Source organism: Colossoma macropomum, unplaced genomic scaffold (assembly GCF_904425465.1).
Source record: "Colossoma macropomum unplaced genomic scaffold, Colossoma_macropomum, whole genome shotgun sequence".
In the NCBI taxonomy this organism is placed as follows: Eukaryota; Metazoa; Chordata; class Actinopteri; order Characiformes; family Serrasalmidae; genus Colossoma; species Colossoma macropomum.
In genome coordinates this window covers 1531448-1549848 of record NW_023495456.1, presented here as the reverse complement: position 1 = coordinate 1549848, position 18401 = coordinate 1531448, and positions in this window count along the sequence as shown.

Here is an 18401-nt window from a genome sequence, read left to right as displayed (position 1 = left end):
CGGTTTAGATGATGGATGGATGGATGTCACACTTTATGTATATATGTATATATATATATATATATCTGGTGCGCACCAGATACTATCAGTAGAGCACCAACACTATCAACTGAGCACCGTATACTATGTAGTGAGCACTCAATATTATCAGAAAAGCACCAGATACATGTAGTATCTGGTACTCATCACATAGTATAAGGTGCTCACCACATAGTATCGGGTGCTCACCTGATAGTATCTGGTGTGCACCAGATTTTTACCTAACCCACGTCCCTTCAGGGGGTCCATACGTTTGTGTAGCATTACAAGTTACAAGATACTATGTAGTGAGCACTCAATACTATCAGAAAAGCACCAGATACATGTAGTATCTGGTACTCATCACATAGTATAAGGTGCTCACCACATAGTATCGGGTGCTCACTTGATAGTATCTGGTGTGCACCAGATTTTTACCTACCACGTCCCTTCAGGGGGTCCATAAGTTTGTGTAGCATTACAAGTTATTAATTTTTTTAAGATATGTTTCTGATGAGATCAGATGAACAGTTCTTTGTGAAGGACGTGTTAAATTATTTTTGCTAGGAAAATCAACAAGACGTGGCATTCGACCAGGGGTGCCAAAACTTTTGCATGCGATTCTATAATCATATTCGGTGCTCAAACTTTGCTGTTTCTGATAGGTAATGAAGAGGCCGGGCTGTAGAGGCCTGGGCTCACATTCAAGCAATCACAGCGACTGTGTCTGTAGAACTGATACGTTTTGAGCATAGAACAAAGAGGAAATGAGCTTGGAGGTACGGCAGCGTGCTAACTACTCTGACAAGTGTGTGTCTCTCTCTCTCTGCAGTGAATGGAGGACAGAGGAATCAAATGGAGCGGCTAATGAACTAATTCTGCCCAGGTGCACAGGGAATTCAGCCTGCAATCACTCAGGTGCTCGTTCAGACATCAAACAATGCCTGAGTGTGTGTGTGTTTGTTGAGTTTGCACTCTCTGCATCACATATCTGCATATGACAAATTAATTTTGTGAGATGCTCCTCATAATTTTTCATATATTCAGGGTATATACCATTAGGGACTGTTGCTACTGCTGCAAAAAGCAAGAATGTTAAGTCCCCAGATTTACTCATGGACATAAACTGAGTCTGTTCTACAGTTTCTCATTAGGCTGAATGAATAACCGACTCTAAATGTAGGTATTGTGATATAAACTGAGTCTGTTCTACAGTTTCTCATTAGGCTGAATGAATAACCGACTCTAAATGTAGGTATTGTGATATAAACTGAGTCTGTTCTACAGTTTCTCATTAGGCTGAATGAATGACTGACTCTAAATGTAGGTATTGTGATATAAACTGAGTCTGTTCTCCAGTTTCTCATTAGGCTGAATGAATGACCGATTCTAAATGTAGGTATTGTGATATAAACTGAGTCTGTTCTACAGTTTCTCATTAGGTTGGATAAATAACCGACTCTAAATGTAGGTATTGTGATATAAACTGAGTCTGGTCTACAGTTTCTCATTAGGCTGAATGAATAACCGACTCTAAATGTAGGTATTGTGATATAAACTGAGTCTGTTCTCCAGTTTCTCATTAGGCTGAATGAATAACCGACTCTAAATGTAGTTATTGTGATATAAACTGAGTCTGTTCTACAGTTTCTCATTAGGTTGAATGAATGACTGACTCTAAATGTAGGTATTGTGATATAAACTGAGTCTGTTCTACAGTTTCTCATTAGGCTGAATGAATGACTGACTCTAAATGTAGGTTTTGTGGTATAAACTGAGTCTGTTCTACAGTTTCTCATTAGGCTGAATGAATAACCGACTCTAAATGTAGGTATTGTGATATAAACTGAGTCTGTTCTACAGTTTCTCATTAGGCTGAATGAATAACCGACTCTAAATGTAGGTATTGTGATATAAACTGAGTCTGTTCTACAGTTTCTCATTAGGCTGAATGAATAACTGACACTAAATGTAGGTATTGTGATATAAACTGAGTCTGTTCTCCAGTTTCTCATTAGGCTGAATGAATAACTGACACTAAATGTAGGTATTGTGATATAAACTGAGTCTGTTCTACAGTTTCTCATTAGGCTGAATGAATAACCGACTCTAAATGTAGGTATTGTGATATAAACTGAGTCTGTTCTACAGTTTCTCATTAGGCTGAATGAATAACCGACACTAAATGTAGGTATTGTGATATAAACTGAGTCTGTTCTACAGTTTCTCATTAGGCTGAATGAATAACCGACTCTAAATGTAGGTATTGTGATATAAACTGAGTCTGTTCTACAGTTTCTCATTAGGCTGAATGAATAACCGACTCTAAATGTAGGTATTGTGATATACCTAGGTATTGTCAGTAATTCATTCACTGTAAATTGCTGATAGTTCATTGTTAAGAGTTCCACAGTGTTTTGTCAATTAACATCTGGAAACCTCTTTCACCATCTGTTTAGAAACGGTAGATGTGCTTCTCGGTGTGTTCCAGACAAGAATTATCACATCATAGGCACCACGACGCTGGAGAAGTTCCTTCGTGGATGCAGCCCGACGACAAAAGCATGATTAATGGGGCTGGGGGGGGAATATGGGAGGAATTACAGGCTGAGTTATGCTGCCGCTCGCTGTTAAACGCCAGCCCGCCACTAATCAAAAACCACCGCGGCCCAAAAGCCTCTACAGCTGGCGCGGGCCACACGGCCACATTTGTTTTCATTACTGTAATCAGCAACATATTCGTGCCGCCAGACCGAAAAGTGGCTTTATGATGTTTTCCAGCGAGTACGGCGAGCGCGAAACTCACACAAGGGAAGTCATATGAATGTAGCGGATCCATATTTTCCGCCAAAGAGGGCGACAGAAGAAAAGAAAAACTAGTGAAGTGATTGAGATTGATTGCAGTAAAAGGCAGGGGCAGGATCCGCTTCCACTGCAGCCGTTAGCATCGCAGCTGAGCGCGAATGCAGCGTGGTATTAGCCCTGAATGAGTTCTGATATCACGCCCTGCCATCACTGGTTCCAACCTTGATGGCCAAAGCGATTCATTTCACTCCCGAATCGGCCTAGAATAAGACCCAATTTACCAGCTATTGAAACGTGCAGGCAGCATGGAGCTGGTCCACGTAAAGAAATTATGATTATCCTGGAAGTGTTTCCTGCTCAGTCCGCAGCGGATATGAGTTACAGGAACATGGTGAGAAGAACACTGCAAAAAAAATCTTAAGAGAACTAATCTGGAGGTGGAGATGGTTGTACCACTATTATAAGATTTCATACAACAGTTAGTTCAGGTCTTGCAAGCTGATTGGTTGACAAGCATTCTAACCGTGCTGTTATTTCACCATAAAATCACAGTATTTTACAAACACTGCATCAGTCCGCTGAGACGTTGCTAAGCAACGACTTCGACTGCTGTAGGAGACGCTCATTTAAGATCGCATTTGACCGACGGACGATTGGTCAGACTCTGAAGATGAGACGACACCAAATTCCCAAACTGTCATCACCACTGAGCAGCTTTTCAGTTGGCAGCTGAGACAGAAGAACAGCTAAACAACCTGGAATCAGCCAGAAATGAACCCAACACCATTCGCCAAACTAAATGGGCTGTAAGATGCTTTACAGACTGGCTGGAACAAAACAACATTAATACTGATCTGGCAAAAACTGACAAAACTGAGCTGAACTTGATATTGCGGCAGTTTTATAGCTCAGTCTTTACTTCAAAAGGCGAGGTTTACAGCAGACTGTGCAGCGAGTGGGCGGAGCTCGTTACTCTGACGTAGCAACAAGCTGCTCGTTAAGGAGCTATAATTTGGTGAAGGAACTGCGAACATTAAAACATATTAAACGCCGCGTTCACGGCCCAGTTTATTAATTTATTACTGTATTTATTTAACTGCTGTATAAAAGCAATAGAACACTCGAGGAGTGTGTTATCGCCAATAACATCACGGCTGTGATGATCAACGGGGACCAAATCACAGCCGTGATGTTATTTCGCAATAACACATGACCTCGAGTGTTCTACTGCTTAAATTGAACTTATTTCTAGATGTAGATTTTGTGGTGCGTGGTGTATGCATGTGTGCTTCACTAGTGCAATTCAGCAGCCGCTTTACATCAGTTTTTCATTCATTTTGTATCATTCATGTGTAAGTTTTGGTGTTTTCCTGCTGGCTGAGGAGTTTGCCATCATATCCACCGAGATAGCAGCCGAGAGTGATTTTCCACCTGTGGCTCAGAGGCTTCTTGAACTGACCATTTGGGTGATACTACATCTCAGCTATGATGCAACCTGGAGTGGTGCTGTATTCCGGTTACGAGGTTGCTTGGACCAGGGACCTGATCAATGCTACATTGCAGCTACATGGCTGTCTGGGCCGGCTGCAGGGATGATGTTGCACTGCAGCTGTCAGGCTGCCTGTAGCGGTGGCTGCCTAAGCAATGCTAAATCACAGCCTGGGCCGGCCGCTCGAGTGATGCTGCATTGTGGCTATGAGGCTGTCTGAATCGGTGGTGTTTGGCTGCTGGAAAACCCCACCCCTCCGCAGCTAAGGACATTTTCGGCCTTCGAGGCTTCCCAGGCTGGCCGCCTGTATGATATACCATAGTTGCAGGGAGAAACTTTCTGGCATGGCTAAGTGACTCAATACCATGGTCAGTGGAACCCTCTGCTAGCTGTGGAAACTTTGGAGTTCTGTTCTGTTTTGTTTTACTTATTGCTGATTATGTAATTTATTACGGTTGTAAAGCATCTGATTGTAAAGCATCCTTGAACAGGAAAGGCGCTATAGAAATGATTGAGTATAATTATCTTGGTATATTTGTGGATAATTTTGCTTAATAATGTTACTAAAGTGTCTTAAAAGTCTTAAAATACGCCAGCAACAATCTCAACTTGAGAAATATTTGATATTAACCAGATTTAAGATCAATTCACTTGCCAAGCTGCCAATTGTTCCAGTGAACCAGCTCAAGCGGTCACACGTGTAGAGCTGGAGGTTCATTATGAAAAGTGTGAGGAAAGCTCAGATCATCCTGAGAGCCACCAGTGATTGATCTAATATTTTTAAACTCCAGAAGTCTGCACAGAGCAGTAGACCTCTGAGGATGTGCCCTCATTTTGTAGTTCACCATTAGCATCTGAACGAGTCCTGGGTCTCAGGCATGTTCTCTATGGGAAGAGTGCTTTCACACCCACCTTGTTTGGTGCAGATCAAGCAAATTTCTTCTTTGGTTTGGTCTATTTTGACAGTGGACCACTCTACCTGCACTCAGGTGTGCACTGAACCTGGTACACTGCTAGAATCAGAAAGCCATGCTAACTAGATAATATATCTGATGTCCTCAAGTCGTTTCTTGTACATTGTTAAAAATGTTATTTTTGCACATACTGTAAGTTCATCTACACCGATCAGGCATAACATTATGACCACCTCCTTGTTTCTACGCTCATTGTCCATTTTATCAGCTCCACTTACTATATAGGTGCACTTTGTTAGCCCCCTTTTACCCTGTTCTTCAGTGGTCAGGACACAGGAGTGTGTGTTGTGCTGGCTCGAGTGGATCAGACACAGCAGTGCTGCTGGAGAAACACTGTGTCCACTCACTGTCCACTCTATTAGACACTCCTGCGTTGTTGATCCACCTTGTAAAGTCAGAGACGATAGCTCATCTGCTGCTGCACAGTTTGTGTTGGTCATCCTCTAGTCCTTCATCAGTGGTCACAGGACGCTGCCCACAGGACGCTGTTGGCTGGATATTTTTGGTTGGTGGACTATTCTCAGTCCAGCAGCACTGCTGTGTCTGATCCACTCAGACCAGCGCAACACACACTAACACACCACCACCACGTCAGTGTTACTGCAGTGCTGAGAATGACCCACCACCCAAATAGTACCTGCTCTGTGAGGGTCCATGGGGGTCCTGACCACTGAAGAACAGGGTAAAAGGGGGCTAACAAAGTATCAGAGAAACAGATGGACTACAGTCTGTAACTGTAGAACTACAAAGTGCACCTATATAGTAAGTGGAGCTGATAAAATGGACAATGAGCGTAGAAACAAGGAGGTGGTCAGAATGATACGCCTGATCGGTTTATATTGCAACCAGAGCTTATATAGTTATAAGTTAACTAGTTTAGTTTAGCCATATTGAAACAGGAAACCTAACGATTCACAGTGGTGGTGATAGGAACCAGACGTCCACCTCTAAAAGGTCCCTCAAAGAAAGTTACTACATGAAATGGTTATGATGTAGATAGGAGGAGGTGCCTAAGACTTAAAAGGGGCCTTCAAGATGGCTGAAGAGAGAGAGGACTGATCATGTGTGCTGTGTTTTAGGTTGTGTGTTTAATCTCTTGTGTTGGGAGGGTGAGTTTGTTTGAGGTATTGTACCAGCGCTTCCTTTAACTTAGTGTATGGGTTTGTCTCTCGTGTTGGGGAAGTGCTTTAGTTAGTATTTTACCTGCACACTTTTAATTTAGTTTGTTTTTAATTTTTAGTCCACTCTATCTAGTTCCCCAGGTCTGAGGGCACTGCCACACATACTTTTGGTTACTGGCCAGTAAAGTGTAGAGCAGTTAGCTTTTGTTTTCTTTCTTTTAGGTCAGATAAGTACTTTTTGTTCCAGAGTAGGCAAGCACGGTTTGGTTTTGTGCTTTTCTTTGGTGCCGTCCACAGTTCAACTCTTCCAGTGTGGTACTAGATATCATGGCACACCATCTTATTGTAGTTGGTTTTAATAAAAGGGCTTCAAATGCTCTACTGGCCTGTTCCTCCAACTTTTAATCCATCATCACCAATCCACTGTTTTAATGCCACGTTACTGACCCCACAGCTCCCTAGACAAAACGTGGGGTTGTAACAGTGGACTTTAGCTCATCATTCAACACCCTAGTGCCAGAGCTGCTGCAGGCCAGACTGTCCCAGCTGTGTTTGCCATATCCCATCTGCTGGCAGATCATGGACATCCTGACAAACAGGAATCAGCAGGTGCAGCAAGGAAAACACACATGAGATTCCCAGTACTGGTGTTCCACATGGTTGTGTGCTCTCACACCTTCTCTTCAGTCTCTACACCAAAGACTGTCTCTAATGAATCAGCTGTGAAGATCCTGAAGCAGAGGAAACAACTGTGGTGTGTCTCATAGCCAACGGTGATGAGGCTGCCTACAGAAAGGAAGTTGAGCAGCAACCACCATCTGCTGAACAGCGAAAAGACGGTGGAGATGGTGGTGGGCTTCAGACACACCCCTCCTTCCTTAACCCTCCTCAACATCAACAGCTTTGTGGTTTCCACTGTGAAGTTCCTAAGCACCACTACATCCAGGAACCTGAAGAAGGAGAGGAGCACATCTCCATCAACAAGAGAGCTCAGTGGAGAGTGTTATTCCAGAGACAGCTGAAGAAATTCAATCTGTCACAGAGCCTGATGGTCTAGTACTACACAGGGAGTCCATCCTCACATCATCCATAACCATCTGGTTTGGTTCCTCCAGTTCACAAGAACGAGCCAAACTCCAGCGTTTAATCAGGACAGCGGAGAGGATCATCGGCCGTATCTGCCAACACTTCAGGATGTCTAAAACAGCAGATCGCAAAATAACAGCTGACCCCTCTCATCCTGGACATCAGCTCCTCCAGAGACGCCCCTCTGGTAGAAGAATCAGGACCATCAAAACCAGCACAGCTAGCCATGCTAACAGCTTTTCCCCCAGAGCTGTAGCTCAATAACCACAGTGGACACTAGGGGTGCGGGATTCTTAGATGCATCGCGATGCGGACGTGAACGATTCTGAATCAATTCACAAATGTCAAAAATCGATTTTCTAAATATTTAATTTATACCGTAATGTTGACGGAACGCAAAAGGCGGAACTTGGAAGTGCAGAAGTGCAGCGCCCGGACAGTCTGTGGCGGCACATAACAAAAACACTACTGGACGAGCGAGAAATCCGACCGGCTCCCTCGGCATTAAAGCCAGGTTAGGTCAGGAGTCACAACACAAATGATAAGAAGAGCCATTTTGTCCTTTCAATAAAGTCAAACCAGCTTGGGAGCCGCAGCATTTAATGTCCAGTATGTCTCAGTGTGTGATAATGTCCTAGTATAGACTAAACAATATAAACGAGAGCGCAGATTTACTTCGCTCTGCTTTAAGCTTTAGCCGCTTTCCTCCCATCTCCACCAGAAAACCTTTCCTCAGAAGTTGATCAGTTAAATGTCTCTCAGCGTTCGACTGTTTTACGAGGCTGAAGTCGCTTCTTATTCTCCAGCTTCTTGTTCGAATTTTTCTGTTCCACCTTAAATTCTGACTGAGGTGCCAAATGTAAATGCGGCACCATTTAAGGTGGAACGGGAGAATTCAAAAGAGAAGCAAGTTCATCTTCGCCACTTCTTAGTGTTTGACAGTCTCTCGTTGCAGATTTAACGTACCAGGAAACCAACTGCGCTGCTTATAAATGCGAATAACGCATCGCTGCTATGTGACCTGCAGTCTGCACACCGGTTCTCAGTCGTTGCGAAACACGGCTTTTGCGCTATGTTGCACACGACCCGTCTCAAAGATGCTTTACTGAAACAGCGACCCCCCCTGACCATCAAACCTCCTCGATGTATTACAGTAACTTTTCTGGAACAGAGTGCTTGTTTGCACAGCTGTACAGATGTTACATTTATATAAATATTCATATCATTCTCTAATATTCTAGATAATATTTTTTATAGTATGCCTACTCAGACTGAATATATATATATATATATGCACACATTTCTTTAGCTCCTTTATTATTCTTTTCTATTTATTAAGTTTTTGTTTTTGTTGTATTTGTATTGTAGTTTAATACTTATTAACAGTTTCTGAGCTTGTCTGGTCTGTTCAGAGTGTTAATGTCACACATGTGTGACTCACCAAGACTGTTTCCTTGTATGTGTAACATACATAGCAAAATAAAGGGGCTTTAATTCAGATTCTGAATATAAACATTCCCTATAAACTCAGAAGACTCGTGTAGGTTCACTGGTGGTTTTGGATAGTAAATAAAATGTCTATATATATATATGCTCTTTGGGAAAAAATAGGGGCCGCATGTCCATTTTAAAAGCAAAAAATAGAAAATAAAAGCCTTACAATGGCTGCCCTTTTTCACAATAGGTGCCCTTTAATGCCCTTTTCAAAGACTATCAAGGTGATAGATTGAAGAATTGACTGTATGGCATTAGATAACCCCTACAGGTGTTAACAGCCGGCCTTCCTCTCTGTGTCTAAGCTTATCTACGGCAGGTTCAGAGGTGGCCAGTGTCAGACCTGTTCAGATTGAAGTGAAAGATTAATTGTGATTTTGTAGAAACCGCGATTTGAGAGAGTGCAGTATTCAAACTACACAGCCTATACAGCCTATATGGTCATCAACATTGTCTTAATACGGTTGAGGTGGGGAAATTTAACCCAGTAACACGGAGTTTGTGAACCGCCTATACAGTTGTCTGCGTTTAGTGAATTTTTAAGCGAAAATAAGTTTAAATGTTTGCAAAGGCAACATTTTATGTTTTATATTTTTCCTAATATGTTAAATTTTAGCAAATAATGAGTGTACCAACCTGAGATTGACAATGTTGTATACAGTATCAAAGGATGTCATACATAAAAGAATAAATCTTGTGAATGCTGCGTGCTAGAGACTTACCTTTACTTCTCCTGGAAGGGCAGTGCTGTGCCATTATAATGAGAGCTCCAGTGTGGTCGTATCTCTTTCAGAAGCTTTGTAATCCAGACTTGAACTGCACCGTCTTTTTTGGAGACTTTGTAGAATAAATCCATGATGACAAATCCAACACTGAATGTCTCCTGTGATTATTTATCCATTGAAAGAGAGATTGTTGTTGTTAACATGGCTGTTAGCCATCCACTGATGCCTGGGTTGAGTCTGTTGACGAATCAGAGGCTGTGTTCCTGACTTGTTGACCAATGAGAGGCTGTGTTCCTGACTTGTTGACTAATCAGAGGCTGTGTTCCTGACTTGTTGACCAATGAGAGGCTGTGTTCCTGACTTGTTGACTAATCAGAGGCTGTGTTCCTGACTTGTTGACCAATGAGAGGCTGTGTTCCTGACTTGTTGACTAATCAGAGGCTGTGTTCCTGACTTGTTGACCAATGAGAGGCTGTGTTCCTGACTTGTTGATCAATCAGAGGCTGTGTTCCTGACTTGTTGACCAATCAGAGGCTGTGTTCCTGACTTGCTGATCAATCAGAGGCTGTGTTCCTGACTTGCTGATCAATCAGAGGCTGTGTTCCTGACTTGTTGACCAATCAGAAGCTGTGTTCCTGATTTGCTGATCAATCAAAGGCTGTGTTCCTGACTTGTTGACCAATCAGAAGCTGTGTTCCTGACTTGTTGACCAATGAGAGGTTGTTCCTGACTTTTAACCAATCAGAGGCTGTGCTAATGACTAGTTGAAGGAACAGTACTACCCTTCCAGGCAAAATAAAAGTCTCTAGCATGCAACGTTCTGAGATTACTTATTTCCACGTAGAAACATATCATCCAGAAAAAACTGATTTCTCTCCATCCTTTGAACCTGGCAGTGGCCTTTTATGTTATGTGACTTGATGATGATAACAATGATAAATGGACCAATAGAAATCTTCCAAAATTGGTCAGAATGAAGTCTCTTGACATTAACTTACATTGAAATTAAAGAATGTTTTGACCAAGGGTGCCTGAACTTTTGCATATGACTGCAGATGAGTTAGAGCAGGGGGCAGCAACTCAATGAGCCATTTTGTCCTTTCAACAAAATTCAAACCACCTTGGGAGCCACATTTCATGTCCATTTTACCGTCTTCGGTCTCAGTATGTGCTGATGTTCTGGTATAGACTAAAAATATAATATAAACAAAAACACAGACTTACTTTGCTCTGCTTTAAGCTTTAGCTCAGCTATAGCTGCTTTTCTCGCATCTCCGGCAGGAAACTTTTCAGCAAAAGTGAAATAATTTCTTGTAAAATGTCTCTCAACATTGGACTGTTTAAGATGCCTTTAGTCAGCTTCTCATTCGCCAGCTTCTTTTTCGAATTTTCCCGTTCCACCTTAAATGGGGCACAAGAATGTAACTGCTGCACGATTTAAGGTGGAACAGGGAAATTTGAACGAGAAGCTGGCGAACGAGACTTCAGCCTTGCAACTTTTTTGAGTGTTTCAGTTTCTCGCTGCAGATTAAACGTATCAGGAAACCAGCTGGAGTGATTATTAACACAAATAAGTCCATTCGTCTCTAAATTATCGAAGTTCGTCTGAAATCTTTCTCTTTCTCCCTTTCTGTTAGATACTAGCTAGGTGAGATTGTCGTCTGTGTTGCTATGGTGACCAGCAGTCTGCGCTGATCTTCAGGGTTAAAGGGTGAATTAGCAGTTCTACATTAACTCCAGAGTTTAAGACCATTTATAGTTAAACTGTGTTGAACGATCAGCAGAGCTTTATTTTACTGTAAAGGAGGATTATTTTATTTTTACCTACTAATCTGATTCAGCTGTGGAGCCACAACAGGGCAGGAAAAGAGCCACATGTTGCCGACCCCTGACATCCACATGCTGTGTGAATGACACAGCCTGGCATAGTATGTTGGCCAACAAAACAGGCCTGAACCTCAATGTATAGAAGACAATCGCTGTTGCAATATTTGGCAAAAAAATTGCAGTTAGACACTTTCCCCAAATCATTCAGCCCCACGAAGCAGACTAATGTGGGCGATTTGAATGCGGAGTGATGCCGTAATGTTTGAGGGAGCCATTACGAGGGAAGAGATTAAAGCTCCCCGCGCTCTTCTCTCGGCTTCCGCCGGATCTGTTTGCGCTAAACACTCCCCTGAGAGGGACCACAAGCACATACTCCATTCCATTACAGAGAGAGAGAGAGAGAAAGAGAGAGAGAGAAAGAGAGAGAGATGGTGGAACAATCTGAATAGGAGAAGAGATAAATGTCACCATATAAATTAGAAAAAGAGATGATGGCTGACATCAGAGTCAGAGTGGTGCTATTACCACGGAAATTGGATCCTTTATGTTTCACCTTAAGGATTCAGTAGGGTGGTGATGTGAATTAGAGCTGAGGAGGGGGTGATATCGCTCAAACTCTTCAGAGACAGCTATTTTTACTAAATGGACAGAGATATCAAAGAGATTCTAACTGAGATTCGATGGACAAGAAGACACTCTGATTTAATGAACCTTCGACGAGCGCATTTTCACTCTTCTTTCTAGGAATCACTGGATAAAAGTCTTTCTAGGAAATAGACTACATTACAAAGTGGCTTCCAAAAGAATTCAGATGATACATAAAAATGTCTTTTCAGTGGATACATCCTTAAAGAGCTGTAAGAGGTGCAAGTGTGGGGAACATTTTAAGTTTAAAGAACCTGCAAACAATGCAAATGAAAGGTTCCATACTATTTATATTTCATAATAATATTAAATGGACAGTCATTAGCCTATATGAGCAGCAGTCCGCTGACATAGTAGGCCCATTTTACTTAAGATTTACTATTATCTGTGTTCCAAAATATGGCACAGTATACACTCAGAGAATCAAAGACAACATTTAGCCAACAATCAATAACATTTAGCCTATAATAGATTTGTTTCTTATATGTTGAGAATACTTTTTCAAGTGCCATAATTTTTCTGTGTCCAGAATGTTTAATACAGCCTTAGAAGGATGGACTATGTGAGTAGTATGAGGTCAGAGCTTACTGCAGCCATTCTGTTCCTGGTCACTGTGGGAAACTGTTCTGAAGGTCTTTCCATCTCTAACTTTTGGGCAAAGAAAGGGACAGATTTTTCTTTTATAACACAAAATGTCAACATGTTTCCTGCTGCGGGACAGAAAACATTCTATGATCAGCCTCTCTCACAGATGTGTGGCGGGCTGCTGAAACCGGTTAGATGCCGCTGACTTCTGCAGACCAAATCATGCTGGCTAGGCCAGGGGTTCCCAACCCTGGTCCTGGAGGACCCCCTGCCCTGCACATTTTAGTGTTTACCCTGCTCCCAACACAATGGACACTCAGGAAATCACTAAGCACTGACCATCACGCCGGAAACCCTTCATTCTTCATTCAGTCCACATCGGTGAAACGGCGTGCAGAGAGTTTACAGCTGCTGAAGCTGCTGCAGCGGTTTTGGAAAGTAGTGATGAAGATAACGGAGAATTTAGATATGAAACATATGAGGATCATGTTATATGAAGAGCCTTTAAAGGAGAGTTTAAGAAGAGATGAACAAATCGAGGAGATGTCCTCAGACCCCAGGGGGGTAAGGCATAAAACAAGGCATGAGTTTTTTTTACTGTGTTGTTTGGGTCATAAAATGGAAATAAACTGCAGAATATTCTCAAGTATCATAGATATCCCTTGGCAAAAAGCGTTGTTGGCTCGGCTACTTTACGTTTTGGAAAAGCGAAAAGCATCTCACTCACACAGCTCAGATATTTGTAGCCCAGTTTGAGCTGATTTCGGAGATGCAGCTCCATATGTGAGGAAACAGAGGACAAGCTACGGCTTTACTCGCACAGCAGGTTAAAGTGACCTACATCTGATCTTTTTCTTCATGTGTGACACAGATGTGTGTCTGTGTGTCAGTGTGAACAGATAAACACACTGAATTATTTTCAATTCCGATTTGAGACGCTTTGGTGCTGAAATCCGATACCTATCCAATATGCAGCAATGCAACTCAGTCTGAACAGCCAGATCGGAATTCATGCAGCTTTTACGTCAATCCAACTCCACATTCATCACAATTTTGCGTTGCTGAGACTCATAAACATTTGGCTGATGTTTCTGTACAGAAATTAGAAGAGACTCATCCAAAATCCAAAACGAAGAGATTCTTAAAGAACTGTCCGAACGCGGCCGCAGGAGAACGAGGCTGCAGCGTCAAAGAACAGCTAAAAGTCTGAAAGCAGAGTTTAAAGAATCCGAGGACGCGAACCAAAGAAGTGACCGCGCCCTTTTTACGGCTCCAACACATTCTGGGTGATGAGCCCAGCTGTCAGTCAGTGAAGCTTCATGATGGCTCCTGTGATGCTGGTGAAGATGAAGCTGATCCTCCGGGAGCGACTGGCGTTCGTTGGCGGTCGTGATTGTTTACCTCTGGATGAGCCGTGAAGCAGCGTGACGCTCTGTTCTTTAGTGCATGTGGGTCAGTTTAGGAGCTGATCTGTTCAGACTGATGATACAGATCACATTTAAAAGACAATCTGAACAGACAAACAAAAAAATCTGATTTGGTGAGGAAATCAGATTTGGGATATTTTTATCTGCTGTGTGAACGTAGCCAAAGTGTTTTCATGTTTGATAAATGGACCCAACTACCTACTCAGCTTGAATGTTGCTATGTCAACAACAGAGACGACAGAGATTGGTGGAGTGAGTTCATGTTGCCATGAGGAAAATCAACCTGACCTGTAATCTGATCACTGCCTCTACCTGTTTTTGTGTCCTGGTTATGTAACATCATTATATATATATCCTGTTACTACCCAGCTCTGCGCAATACTAACGAAGGAGGAGGGATCCATTATGGTCACAGTCTCTCTCTCTCTCTCCCTTTTTCTCTCTCTCTCTCTTTCTGATGTGAAGTGAGGGGGTTGAAGGAGGCTGGAGAGCTGCGTGTCAGAAGCCCCCCAGGGGCCGGTGGTAGGCTCATCAAAACAATGCGCTGTGAAAAAAAATATATACAAGGAAAAGTGCTCGTCTTCAGCAGAAAAGCGAGCGCTAAAGGACAGATGAGTGGGTGGACGCTGGGGGTGGGCAAGGAACACTTCACCATGGGCTAATTCACATTGGTCACTGCGAGTGGTCGCTTCCATTTCACACCTTCGTTTGATAGGCTGGCAAAGCGATTTAGCCTCCGTGAGCCGCTGTTGTTCTCGGCCTCCAGAAGAGGCGAAGGCTTACATGTGACCATGTTAACTCACACTCACAACCAGGAGACAAGTCAATCAGCCAGAGGAGGAGGAGAACCGTATGTTCACCATGTAAAAAATGATTTTCATGTATACAATAAAGGTATTTACACAGGAAATGCTGATGTCCAAAATTCCATCATAGATTATAAAGTATAAAGTCCCCCAGCATGGGCTGTGGAGCAGTGGACCTGTGTTCTCTGGAGTGATGGAGCTCCATCCAGTACCTTTGAGATGAGTAGGAGTGACTCAGAACTGACCATCCAACATCAGTACCTGACCTCACTAATGCCCAATCAAATCCTCACAGCAATGTTCAACATCTAGTAAAGCCTTCCCAGGGGCTGTTACTGCAGCAAAAGAGGGAAAACTCCCTTTGTTTTAGAAGAAACTCTGGAGTCTACAGACTTTTGTACATACAGTGTATCTTAACATATACTACTGAATATACATTGGGCTTGTGTAGAGCTCAAATCACTAAATACTCTCTACCTGATCTACAGGAACATTTACAGTGCTGTACAAACATCAGAAATAACGCTTCATTTACTTAATTTTCAGTCTAAACAGCCACTGAGTACAAGCTCTTCATTTATCAAGAGATATTTCTGAATTTCTTTCATCTCAGAACTAAATAATCTTAATATGTGCATTATCATATATGCAGAAAGGAGAGAGTATGAATATGGTGTAATACCAGTGACATTCTGGTTAAAACTGAGGATTTTGTAAATTGGCTGCCTCATTGTTGGTCAGGTGACCTTGTGCAGCTATTTAAAATCAGTAATAAAAATGATAAATGATATTATTTTGACAAAATTTTAATTAAAAAAAAAAAATTAATAAATTAATGAAAAATAGTGAGCGAGTGTGACTCGCCTTCTCAGGCCTTGAGATGCTTCCTCTCTGATGAGCCACGACCCAAAGAAGCAGTTTAATAGAGCTGAAAATACTGTGTTAAAACATAAAATAAGAGTCCTGATAACTCCAGCGAGCAAAATCTGTGACAAATGAATGTTTAAAATAAAATACATATTTTTAAAATGTAGTGTAACATTAATGATATGAAAAGTAAACATGAATTTATAGAAAGTCATTCTCCATTTGGAGGGGAAACCGTGTCACAAAGGTTTCAGGGCTTAAAAAGATGCGTAAAATATCAGATATACCTCGAAAAGTCAGTATGAACATTTACACAGTTGAGCTAAGATTAAATAACACTTTTCCCTCATGGTGTTCAGTGGGGTTGAGGTCAGGGCTCTGTGCTGGACACTGGAGTTCCTCCACACCAAACTGGTCACTCCATGTCTTTATGGAGCTCGCTTGGAATGCTGGAACAGGAAATGCTCTTCCCCAAACTGCTGACACAAAGCTGGAAGCAGATAACTGTGGAAAATGTCTTTGTGCTGCAGCATCAACATCACCCTTCACTGGAACTGAGAGCCCAAACCCTGAAAAACAGCCCAGCCCATCATCCCTCCTCCACCAAACTGTACTGTTGGCTCTGCATTCCGGTAGGTAACGTTCTCCTGACATCCACCAAACCCAGATTCATCATCAGACTAGATAGAGAAGCTGATTCATCACTCCTATGACATTGCCTTGTTTAAAGTCACTGAAGTCTTCAGTACAACCCACTCTACTGCCAGTGTTAGTCTATGGAAATATATGTTTGATTTTATACACCTGTTAGCAATGAGTGTGCCTGAAACACCTGAACTCAGTAATTAGGAGGAGTGTCCACATATTTTTGGCCATATCGTGTATATGCAAATGAGTATACCTCCCAAATTTGCCATAACTCCATTAGAAAGATTCTCTTGTGGGGCCAATATAAAACTGTCCAATTCCATTCTGTTATCAACTCATTAAGCCCTCATTAAGCAAAAGCTGTAATGCAATATGCAGTGAGCGAGTATCAGATATACCTCGAAAAGTCAGTATGAACATTTACACAGTTGAGCTAAGATTAAATAACACTTTTCCCTCATGATTCTCTGATTTTTATCCTGTTTCAGTCGCTCTGCATCTGTAAAACAGCTCATCACAAAAAACAATTTTCAAAACTTGAGAAACCATTTTTAATATAAACCAATATTTTTAAGAGGTTTAACTGAGGAATTTATATAAAACAGATTCATGTTTACTTTTTCTATCATTAACATTATACTACATTTAAAAAACATGTATTTTATTTAAAATATCATCGTGAATTGTCACAGAGATTGTGGTCGCTGGTGTTATCAGGACTCTTATTTTACATTTTAACACAGTATTTTCAGCTCTATTAAACTGCTTTTTTGGGTTGAGGCTCATTAGAGAGGAAGCGGCTCAAGGCCTGAGAAGGCAAGTCACACTTCTCACTATATTTCATTAATTTATTAATAATTTTGTTTATCGGGCAGCTCATAACTTCTATGTGTCACTGGTGTTTTGTGCTTTTATGGGCTGGGTAATTAAAATGTAGTCAAAATAATGCTATATATCATTTTTATTACTGATTTTAAACAGTTTCACAAGGTCACCTGACCACCAATGAGTCGGCCAATTTACTAAATCCTCAGTTTTAACCAGAATGTCACTGGAATCTCAGTCACTGGTGTTACACCATATTCATACAACACCAGTCACTGTACAATATGTTTGGAATTAAGCTCCTTTTTGCTTATATGATAATAGGAGATGGTAATGGACATTTTAAGATTATTTAGTTCTGGGATGAAAGAAGTTAATTTTTTTAAATTGTATCCACCTGGATTCCCACTCCAAACGACGAACGACCCGTATAGCCATAGTTCAGATTTCCGTATAGGTCGTGTCTGCAGGCTGGCGCTTCACATCCGCTTGCGATTCTAAATTAACGATGAATTGCGGCGTCCCTGAAGATCAGTGCCGAGTTCTGTGCAGAAGATGGGAGTCAGCACCGCAGGTCCTTTCTCACGTCGCAGTTCCCCATACTCAGATAAATATTGAAGCCATAAACAGGTAGCTAGCCTGAGGAGCTCAGAGTTGCTTTCTTGGTGTTGGTTGTAGTGGTGATGGAGAGTATGTGTTCCAGATGGCTGCAGGCATGTTCTGTTCACGCCGATCCAAATAGGACTGCAGTGCAGAAAAAAAAAATGCTTTTCTAAGTGCAGCCATGCTGGGGTGGTGTTGGGCAGTGACTGGTTCAAAGCTCCAGAGCCAGGACATGCTGTACTGTGAGGGAGGCACTGACTAAAGAAAAAGAAGTTGGAAAGAGTGGTGGTGGTATTTTCAGCAGAAAGCATGATAGGGGCAGAGAATGATGCGCTATATGGCCAAAAGTGTGTGGACAACTGACCATCACACATATATAAGCTTGTTGGTCATCCCATTCCAAAACCATGGGCATTAATATGGAGTTGCCCCCCTTTGCGGCTATAACAGCTTCCA